The sequence below is a fragment of the Eubalaena glacialis genome, chromosome 13, assembly GCF_028564815.1.
Source record: "Eubalaena glacialis isolate mEubGla1 chromosome 13, mEubGla1.1.hap2.+ XY, whole genome shotgun sequence".
Lineage (NCBI taxonomy): Eukaryota > Metazoa > Chordata > Mammalia > Artiodactyla > Balaenidae > Eubalaena > Eubalaena glacialis.
In genome coordinates this window covers 21,881,375-21,889,044 of record NC_083728.1, presented here as the reverse complement: position 1 = coordinate 21,889,044, position 7,670 = coordinate 21,881,375, and positions in this window count along the sequence as shown.

Genomic DNA, 7,670 nt, shown 5'->3' with positions numbered 1-7,670 from the left:
CCACAACTACTGAAGCCCGCGCGCCTAGAGCTGGTGCTTCGCAACAAAGAGAAGCCACCACAATGAGAAGCCCGCGCACTGCAACGAAGAGTAGCCCCCGCTCACCGCAACTACAGAAAGCCCGTGTGCAGCAACGAAGACCCAACGCAGCCAAAAATAAATAAATAATAAATAAATAAATTTCTAAAAAAAAAGAAAGAAAAAAGAAACAGGCAAGATTGTCTTTAATGGCAAGCCAGCATTTCAAAGTGACTTCCTTGGAGGGGCTCCTCAGTGAATATGGAATGAACGATGGTGGTCTCTGGGGTGACTGCCTCTCATTCAGTTTGGGTTGGCACTGCATTACTCAGATCCTGGCAGGACACAGAGGGCAACTCAAAAGGCTTAACTGACAAGAGTCTAATGAAGAGAATATTAACTGGAGTGTGGTTAAGATTAAGGGGTGTTCAACAAGGGGAGGGAAGGGGGTTACCAGAGCCTAGAAAGAACTGGAATCTTGGAGAAGGAGCCAGGGGGCAGGAGTATAGTGGTCCAGCAGGGAGGCACCTGGGTGTAAATACCCCATCTCCTCTCTCCTTGCTGCCTGTGTCTCCCATTAGCCAAAACAACCAGCAGCCAGGGAGCAAGAGAGCTTGGGAGATGAATCTGCTAAGTGTCAGCCCTCCAGGACACAGAGAACAGAATGGAGCTGGCAGGGGCAGCAGTGGCAAATAAAATAAACTGTGAATTAACTTTTTGCTTGAGATGTATATGTTGGGTGACCATGTTGAGTTGAAAAAATGTTTCTTAATCTTGTCAGTTTCGGGGAAATTTCTATTTTGGGGAACCCAGAGACTGTTCCTTGTTCATTTATTCAACTGACAAATGTTTTCTGCACAAATACTAGAGGTTTTAAACCTGAGGCTGCCATTTGGGAAAGAAAACTTTTAGCTGAGCCTGCATAGCTTCAAACCATTGTATTGTTTTTGGTGTTTTGTTTGTTTTATTTTTGGCTACATTGGGTCTTCACTGCTGTGCGCGGGCTTTCCCTAGTTGCAGCGAGCGGGGGCTACTCTTCGTTGTGGTGCGCGGGCTTCTCATTGCGGTGGCTTCTCTTGTTGCGGAGCACGGACACTAGGCACGCGGGCTTCAGTAGTTGTGGCACACGGGCTCAGTAGTTGTGGCTTGCAGGCTCAGTAGTTGTGGCACATGGGCTCAGTAGTTGTGGCTCGCAGGCTCTAGAGTGCAGGCTCAGTAGTTGTGGCACACGGGCTTAGTTGCTCCGCGGCATATGGGATCTTCCCGGACCAGGGCTCGAACCCATGTCCCCTGCATTGGCAGGCGGATTCTTAACCACCGCGCCACCAGGGAAGTCCCCACTATATTGTTTTAATTGGATGGGCATAATAACCCCATTTCTCAGGAGCAAATCCATGAAATTTTATATGGTTTACACACACACACACACACACACACACAAAGTGGAAATGGACAGAGTAGAGCCAGCAAAATGTTTTAGCTACTTCATTATGGTGGCGATAGCTACATGGTTGCAGTGCTATTGATATGGACACAGAAAACATGAACACACATGCTCTTGACCAAAATGGGGACTTAGTAGCTTTACTTAATCATTCGTTCAACAAAGATATCTTGATCCCCTATTATTTGTCAGATCCTGAGATAAATGCCAGGAATACAAGATGATGCAAAATAGACAGGGTCCCCATCTTGGTGCAGTGTATACTCTAGTGGGAGAAAGAGCCATAAAATATTTTAATATATATTGAATTACCTTCAACATAGCTGTGATAACATACTCATCAGGAAAGTCCAGATGCTATGGACGCAGAAGGATTTTCCAGCCTCTGGAGCAGGGATAGTTTCTTCATGGAAAGGATATCTGAATCAAGCCTTGAATTCCAGCAAAAGCAGAGGAGGGAGAGCTTTTCTAGCAGAGGAAGAAGCATGTGCAAAGATCCTGAGGCATGAAATAGCCTGTGCTTTCCAGGAAGTAAAAGGAGATCAGTGTACTTGGAGGGGGAGCAATTAATTAGGAGAATTGAAGGGAACAGGCAGGAGTCAAATTTTGGTCTTTACCCTAATAGTAGGCAGTGGGAAGCCATTGGAGGATTTCAAGAAGGGCAGTGACATAATCAGAATTGCTTTTTAAAAAGAGCACTTCCTTTAGAAGAGATTAGAGTAGGGCAGAGTGGAGGGAGGGAGACCAGAGAGGAGATGGAGGCAGTAGTCCAGGTGAGAGACAATGATGCCCCAGACAGGTGATGGCAGTGGAGGTGGGGGAAACAAGAGGAAGAACCAGTCCAGGATGACTTTTAGTCTGTGATCCACGGAAAGTCTCTTAGTGCTTCAATCTTTTATACTTTGACTCAGCGCTGGAGAGGTACCCATAGGCGTCATGGGGGACAAGCTTTTCCAGAAGCAACACCCCAACCACAGCTGCCTGGGAACCCAGCCACAGTCTCTATGGCCAAGGTCACTCAGGCCCATCCAGGGGCCAAGGGTCAGCCAGGCTGTGAGTCCCAGGCTTGCTCAGGGGACAGAGTCCCAGAAAGTTCAAGACGCTTTCTGCAGAACCCCAAGAAATACTTGTGTCCGATTTTACCACATGGGTTTATAATACATGTACATTTAAAATAACACTCATAACTAATCATTCAATCAGCAAGCATCAAATGGGAAAGGAAACTTTACGGGAGAAAAAATTTTATCGGAAGTGATTCCACAAACTTAGTTCACTTTTTTCCCACAACCCCTTAGACTCACCCCCAGGTGAGTATATAGCGTGACACGCCCCGTTCTGGACCACGATTCTCACAGAGTGGTCTGTGGCTGGAAGTGGGTTAGACTCACATGTGAGCTCTGTGAGGTTCCTCATGTGAGTTTCATGAGGTCCCCTCAACACCTAACAGTGCTTAGCATGTAAATGAGGTCGGCAAATGTTTCGGTTTTTTTTTTAAACTTTTTTTTAAAATTAATTTAGTTAGTTAGTTTTTTGGCTGTGTTGGGTCTTCGTTTCTGTGCGAGGGCTTTCTCTAGTTGCGGCAAGCGGGGGCTACTCTTTGTTGCGGTGTGCGGGCTTCTCATTGCGGTGGCTTCTCTTGTTGAAGAGCATGGGTTCTAGGCGCACGGGCTCCAGTAGTTGTGGCAGCACACGGGCTCAGTAGCTGTGGCTTGCAGGCTCTAGAGCGCAGGATCAGTAATTGTGGTGCACGGGCTTAGGTGCTGTGCGGCATGTGGGATCTTCCTGGACCAGGGCTCGAACCTGTGTCCCCTGCATTGGCAGGCAGATTCTTAACCACTGCGCCACCAGGGAAGTCCCCCAGATGCTGTTTTAAGTATTTGTACAAATGTTAATGTATTTAAATTTCATACCACCTCTATGAAGTAGAAACCATTAACATCATCCCCATTTTATAGGTGAGGAAGTTGAAGCACAAAGAAGTTGGAGACTTACCCAAGGTCCCAGAGCTAGTAAGTGGCAGGCCAGGATCCCAAACCATATAGTTAAGCTCCAGAGTCCATACTTTTCACTGGGCTGTGCTCCCTCCCCTGCATCCTGAGCCTGGAAGAACACAGGACACAGCTCCCCACCCAAAGAGAAGATTCTGTGACAGGGGAATTTCAGGCAGCTGTCAGGGCCTACATATTGTGGAGCCAGAGGAATCTTCCAGGACCCTGATCCACAATCTAGAGAGGAATCTCCAACCCAGCCACCATCCAGGCAGGCTTTGGATGCCTCTGCCCGACAATCTCTCTGGTAGGATCCTTGGTGGTTGATATGTCCTTCTGTCTTCAGGGTGAATTATTTGGCCAAAACTGGAGCTCCCCAGTCCCCTGTGATGCTCCGCCCATCAGGCTGCCCCCAAAACACAACCGCATGATCTACTTTGCAGTCTCCGAATATGCCATCAACATGGCCGGCAGGGTTTACCAGCAGTCTGGGCACATGAAATTCATCATCTAAAATAAGCATGTGAGTAGGGGAGGGAGGCGGGTGGGGGCCCAAGGAGAGAGCATCAGATGGGACGGTAGACCTATTGTGGGTGCTCTCAGGATCCAGGGGAAGAACGTGGAATTTGGAGCCTGCCAAATAGGGGTTCAAATCCAGGCTGTGCTTCAGTTTCCCTATCTGTGTGTATGGTTCCTAATCATTCTTATTCCCCAGGGATTATATGAAAGACAGTCTGTAAAGAGCTTGGTGTCTGATGCACGTATGTACATGTTAGCTATTATTAGCAGTATTTCTAAAAATAAGACAGACTCTGGTGTGTTGTATCAGGTACTCCAAGCAGCAGATGCCAAGACAACTTTAGGCTTGTAAGAGATTTATTAGGGAAACTCCCGAGAGAGATAATGGGGATTGGAGGATGGAGCAGGCGGGGAGAGCCCTCAGACTGTGATGCCCGAGAAGCAGAGGGAAGGCAGGCAGATGGGGTAGAGGAAGTGCTGCTGTAGCTCTAAGTCTCAGCTAAACTGATGGGGAGCCACAGCACAAAGCTTGCTCATTAGAGGAGTGCATATCAGGCAAAAATCAAAGGAGTCTGGCTCCAAGGTGAAATCCTATGCGTGATCTTTTAGGTCTGACCGTAGGCAATTACATAAGCTTTACCTGATAGGTCTCACCTGGCAGACCAGACTTGGTTCATAGCCAGTGTTCGCTAGTTTCCAGAGGGAGCTGCCCTTAAGGACGCAAGCCCCCACCCTGCTCCCAACCGGGGCTGGCCATGCTCTTATGCCAATCTGCATTCCTAGCTTAGACACCTCTGTTTAGAGGCTGATTTATGGATGGGGAAGGGGGAACTTTAGCTGAGACCCCTTACTGGGGGCCTTGAAGACAGTTTTCTCCAGTTTGACTCAACAGTCAATACTTTTCTCCTCCTGGTCCTTCCCCATGTCCTCCACCTCCTCCCCCTGGGTCCACAATGATATCCTGTGCCCTGCCACAGGGAAAAGTATAGAACACAGCGGGGGCCAACGCCCTTTCCGGTTTAGCCTCTTGCTTGCACTCTAGCAGTAAGCGAATGAAGCCTTAATTGTGACGTTCAGTGTGGCTCATTGTCTTAACCAATCACCTCGAATCCTGAAATCTGACAAAATTCTCCAGCTCTACCACCCGGACTGTGCCCATTCTGGAGCTGGGAGCTGTCTGGAAGAGGGTGGTCCCCGCGTGAACGATGTGGGGTCTGAGTGTGAGGCAGGGGATGCGGGGTGCTGGGGGGAGGCTGTCAGCCGCTGCCCTCCTCACAGCTGATCCCCTGAAGGGAGGTCTGAGCAGCGCACACACACAGCCCCCAGCCGAGCGCTGTGATAATGAGCAGTCCCGGTGAAGAGTGGGGATCTTGACGGGGGTAAGAGATGGAGGAAGGTGGGCTGTGGACAGGTGTAGGCAGCGCTCACCAAGCTGAAAGAGGAGCAAGTCAGAGGCCTGGGTAGAGAATAGCACCAGGAAAGATTTCTGGCCAGAAAAGGAGTTTGGAGGAAAGCCATATCTGGAAGCACATTAAATCCAGATTGCGGTGGTTATCAGCTCTTGTTGGCCCTTTAGGGGAGCATCCTGAGAAGTGATAAATAACAATAACAGGCATTTATCAAGCCCTTCCTATGTTCCAGGCCCTGCACGTAGCACTTTACCTTTATAATATCTCATTCAGTCCTCACACACCCTGTACAATTTGCTATTACGTTCATCCTTGTTTTCCAGGTGCAGAACCTAACGAAGTTTATCAACGATCAGTCAGCCAAAAAATGGCAGAAGCAGTATCTGAGCCCAAGCTGCCTGACCTCCAAGTCCACACCTCTAACTACTCTGCTCTCCTGATTCTCAAGTAGCTTCCTGCTTCGTCTGCTGCAGATTCCCTTGGACTTTCCAATCCAGCTGCACACCAGCTCATTCCGGGCCATCATTCCTCAGGTAAGACCTCTGCCCGCTCATCACAGAGGACAAGACAAGCCTACTGACGTGGGCCAAATGTGGAGATTGTATGTGGACATCTATGAATGGTGCATAAACTTTCTCCAGACAAACAGCTTACTTACTAGCATAGTAGATAAAAATAGAAGTTATTAAGTGATTTTTTTTTTTTGGTACAAAATTCCCATCATTCTCTGACTCCTTGTGGCATAAAGACACAGGATCTGGATTCAGATCACCTGGGTTTGAATCCAGGGTCTGTTGTTTCCTGTCTTGGGAACTTGATCTTGTTGGGCCTCAGTTTCTTCATCTGTCAAATGGGAACGACTCTACTACCTGCCCCACTGGGTTGCTGGGAGGTCAAGTGGAGGTAACACTCAACCAGTGCAAATACACAGGCTCCTTCCAGGATGCAAATAGGGGTACGTTGGGCAGGCTAATAATTGGGGCTAGACCAATAATTGATATTTGTTTGATGTTTATGTAGAGCAGAGCTGAAAAGTGGCAGGAGCAAAGTGGAGAAGAGCTCTCAGCCTCCTCTTTTTTGAACCAGGCAATTCAGCTCTGGCCCCAAACTTGCACACTAGTCAACACAAGCTGGCCTACGTAGGATGCAGTATGGTGACCATCCACTGTTATTGGAGGATGCCCACTGGGGTGTCTCACCCATCCCAGATATTTTATCAAAGTGCCCTTTCCAACCATAAAGCTGTCCATTGAAAAGGAGTTCTGAAAAATATAATTCCCACCATCCTGTGATTTTCTACTACCATTTTAGGGCCCTTGAAGATTTGAGTCTTGGGGCTCTGCCCATCTGACCTTCTCCGATACAGCTAAGGGTCCCTCTGTCCGTCTCCTGTCCTCCCCAAGTCTCTGCCCTCTTTTTCCAGCTGGCCAGATTGTACCCCAATATGGAGCTAGAGTTTGAGACGTCACCTGAATCAGCTCCATTCCTGATGTTCACCCCCGGAAATGTGACCCTCATGGCAGCGATGGACATCCAGGCCTTCGCTCTCCTGCCCAACTCCTCTGGCCGCAAGCCCCTCTTCCAACTCAGGGCGGTAAGTCTGAACCTGGCCAGGGCAATAAAGGGTCATGTTTGCCATGGGTGGAAGCCCCTCGCTCAGCTGAAGGACTGGGAGAGTACACAGTTGATAGATTCTGGAGGCTATTTGTTTGTTTCTGGAGCGTGGTGAGTGGGTCTTGCATTCCTGGTCTGAACAGCCAGCCTTCCTGAGGCCACAGGTAATCAAATCACACACTGGCAGAGTTGCAAGAAACCTTAAAAGTCATTTACTCCAGCTGAGGTGGAAAATTTTAGCTTTCTCACTGTTACATTTACTATAAAAATTTGTTTAATTTAAGGCATAAACTTAATTAAATTGTTATAAATAAAAATCATCAAATTACCTTTTTAAAGAAGGTATAAAATTTAAAGAACTTGTAAAATAGCAATACTCTTCAAATTTATTTACAGATTCGACACAATCCCTATCAAAATCCCAGCTGGGTTTTTTGCCAGCTGATCCTGAAATTCAGTTGTAAATTCAAGGGGCCCAGAATAGCCAAAACAATCTGTTTTTTTAAAAAATTAATTCATTAATTAATTTATTTATTTTTGGCTGCGTTGGGTCTTCATTGCTGCACGTGGGCTTTCTCTAGCTGCGGTACTCTTGGCTGTGGTGCACGGGCTTCTCATTGCAGTGGCTTCTCTTGTTGTGGAGCACGGGCTCTAGGCGCACACGCTTCAGTAGTT